Below are 4,065 nucleotides of genomic sequence, written 5' to 3' on the forward strand. Positions count from 1 at the left end.
TTGGGCCCACCTCAATATTCATTAGCAAAGCCCGGCCGCCAAGATCTAGTTAGCTGTTGTGTTTCTGCATGCGGAGGAGGAATACCAAATCATATAAATATATTCAAATACATCTTTCCGAGCTAAAACCACTCAATCCCATGACAAACGCTTTCAGGAGCCAGTTTTGGGGCATTCTGGGAAACGGCGGTGCAGTCATACAGCAACACGTACAGTATCTAGCGGCCGCTGCCAGCCAGTCCTCATCCAAAACATAAACAAAGGAACATTATGTCTGTCAGCCTACACTGAAACATAAACAGCAATTTATCTCATCCACATGGGAATACGCATATTCTTTTATACCTCCAAATTGCTTTCCTTTCTGACCTGCAAGCAACAGAAACAGGATGTGATAGATCAAGCCTGAAAAACCTGAAAATAGTGATCATTTGAAGGCCAATTTTATCTGTGAGGCTTGCAATTGTTACTTACTTTTAGTGTGGTGATGATCCATTTTTTGAAAAATGTCAAATTTTTACTAGACTCAGATTAATATCAGTTCAAGAGATCGTTGGGGACTTTGCACATTATTTCTGTATTATTTTAATTGTTGAATACAGTTGAGAAAGTTTAAAGTCATTTGATGTGTTTAGGGTTGGTGGGATTTTTTTTATGTTGTTGAAATAAGACACTTCTGCTCTCCAAGGCTGCATTTATTTGATAAATACAGTAATCAATATACAGTAAAAATGGTGAAATAATTTTAGAATTTAAAATAACTGTTTTCTATGTGAATATATTGTAAACTGTAATTTATTTCTGTGATGCTCCGCTGTATTTTCAGCATCATTCCTCCAGTCTTCAGTGTCACATGATCTTCAGAAATCATGAAAATATGATGATTTACTGCTCAAGAAACATTTTTCATTGTTATCAATGTTGAAAATGGTTTTTGCTGTGCATATTTTTGTAACATTTTATTTTTCAGTATTCACTGAAGAGCATAAAGTTTAAAAGAACAGCGTTTATTTGAAATTCGTGTAGCATTGTGTCTTTTCTGTCACTTTTGATCTATTTAATGCATCTTTTTCTTGCAGAAAATAAATAAATCTTACTAATGGGAAACTTTTGAATGCAATTGTAATTTTCATACTAGGTTATTTAATGTCAGTTAAAAACAGTACAGATTGTTTTAGATGAAATTGAACAGGTTTAATTTGATCTCACTCAAGCTGGTTTAATGTGAAGACAGAAGAAGATGAATGTCTTTTATTATTGTTGCTTTAAGCACAGAGAGCTCTTCAAGGAGAGACCATCACATTTGTTGGCGAATCATCAGCATCTCTTCATCTTCCAGCCAGACAGCATCATGACCCCAAACCAGCCTCTTTCCAATGTTTATCACATGTTTCATCCTCCAGCGCTGATTGTCTTCCACAGTTTAAATGAACAAGCAGAAAGACCAACATCAAAGCAAATGGAAACCACGCTGTCCTCAGGAAGCTGCATGGGTTTAACATTTGAAATTGAAGAAACTTCTGAGCTGCCAAGGTATGAACCGGAGCTGATCGAGAACTTTATTCTGGAGAAGGAGACATGATTGGACATGAACAACATAAATGAAAAGTAAACAAATAATAAATTACATATACACCAACTTTTAAAAGTTTGGGCTCTGTAAGATTTTTAAAAGAAATTAATATGTGAATTCAGCAAGAATGCATTAAATTGATCAAAAGTGGTAAGTGAAGACGTTAATAAATGTTCTAAAAGATTTCGATTAAAAAAAAAATGCTGTTCTTTTGAAATATGAAAATAAAATGCATCACGTTTTCCAGAAAAATAACGTGCATCACAACTGTTTTCAACATTGATAATAATCAGAAATGTGACACTGAAGACTGGAGTAATGATGCTGAAAATTCAGCTTTGTATAAATTGTAAATTATACAATGTATTTCTACACTTCAGGAAGACCAGATTAGACGGCCTTGAGAAGTCTGGCTGTGGTTTGTACAAACACGTCTCACTCTCAACTCGTCACATATTGACCCTTTTAGTGTCCTTTTTCAATGTGTAGGGTACTCCATTGCTTTCAATTGTTTGCCTTATGCGCCAGATCAAAATGCATTTAACGGTTTGCATGCATTTGGAAAAATAGAAATAATTGTATATAAATGTATACTTTCATAGATATTTTGGAGCACCTAAACCTCTAAACCTACACACTTCTGAACAATATAAAACATGCACCAGACAAATAAAAAAGTACAGTCACAGGTATTTATTGCAAAAACTGACCATAAAAAAAAAAAAAATGCATTCCAAGTCTTCTGAAGCCATACGATATCTTTATGCGAAGAACAGATTAAATCATAAGGTTTTAATCGCTGAAAAAGATTCCGCTCGGAAGACATGGAATATTAATACTTCTGGAATAAATGTACTGTAGTTGTGTCTGCCTGTTAAATCCTCTGTTTTAAATTGACAAATGGATAGGTTTAGGGTTAGGGCTTGGATTACATGCTCATAAATGTGTAAATAGTATAATGTAAATAAAATTGTTGTGACTTTACATTGGAAAATCTCACCCCAACATATACGCGATGATGGCAAAATTATTACCCAATACATATAATTTAATCATGATGTTAAATCCCAATGCCTTTTGACTTTTGCATGATGCCAAAGTGTTCTTATTTAAAGCAATGGACGACGCTAAAGGGTCCTGACCAAGTGACGAGTGAGAATGTGTTTGTACAGGTAACTTTGTAAAATTATAAACTACGCAGTAAAGCAGATTCTTGCTCAAAAAGACAAAATGTCACAAACGCTTAAACTGAGACTCGCCATGTGTTAAATTTAGCATTTTTAGAGTTGCTGTTTTGTTTTCTGAGTGACATACACTAAAGACACATAACTCTAAAATTATGGCAAAGGGAAATCAAATAGTTATCATTGGATAGAAAACATTCTAAATTTTTAGAAAGTATATTTGCATTACATTTGGACATTCTCATGCTGACAAAAGCCAAGAAAATAAAAGTGTGCTCAAAGGAAATTTCACTTATCTTTCTTAAATGATGTGCAAAATCTCAGGAAGGGAATAATGTAGGATGCATTGGCAGAGACATGTCTTTAGCGAAGTAGCATCTATATCTCAGGTCTCAGGATTGGATTATGTTGATTTCGAACTCTTTTCAATCGGGAGCATCCACATTAAGCAATGATGTGCCATTCTCTTTGATATGGACATGTTTTATTAAGTTACAAGGAAAAATGTGACATAAATTCCATTTATTATTTACATATGGCGGGTTGCCATAAAGAAACATTGATTGCTAAAAATGGTTCTTTAAAACACCAATAAACACGTTAAAAGAACAGTTCTTTATGAAACCTGTTTCTATAGAACCTGGTTTTATTCAGCACCAAAAAATGCTTCTGCTATTGTTACAACCCTAATCTGTTACCCTAAACGTGTCTATAGGATTTGAAACCAGTTGATGTTGAAGGTAGGAAGAGTCCCTCAATGTTCAAATGAAACCCACACCACAATCCACGGCAGGATTAAACCCTGATTCCTGCAAGCATGACAAATCAAAATTTAAGCCTTTCATCAGGGTCACTTCTATGTAAGATGCTTGGAGAACAAGTGTGAATTGTTCACGATAATAGGTTCAAACTGTGAGCAGTGTGGGTAAAAAAAGAAAGCTTAACCCCAATCCAACCCAAAGAGATTTTTCACTGAAACGCCGCACCAAAAAAACTGCAACTCAAGACTTTTTCCAGAACCAACAACGATGTTCAGAAATCATGATATTTACAGAACATTCCAGACAAGAGACTTTCAGGGAGACAGATGTGTCATATGCACTGATGTGATCTTGTTCTACATCAACCTCACACACACACACACACACACACACACACAGAGAGACAGATTGGTTAAAAATGCTACAAAAAATTAATCCAAAACAACACGAGAATTTATGGGCTCTCAGGAATGAGTATCCAAATTCCTCACCCAAGGCTGGACGGGACGCCAAAAGGGGGGCAACACATAATCACATGATTTGCATT

The sequence above is a fragment of the Carassius auratus genome, chromosome 37 (assembly GCF_003368295.1).
Source record: "Carassius auratus strain Wakin chromosome 37, ASM336829v1, whole genome shotgun sequence".
Lineage (NCBI taxonomy): Eukaryota > Metazoa > Chordata > Actinopteri > Cypriniformes > Cyprinidae > Carassius > Carassius auratus.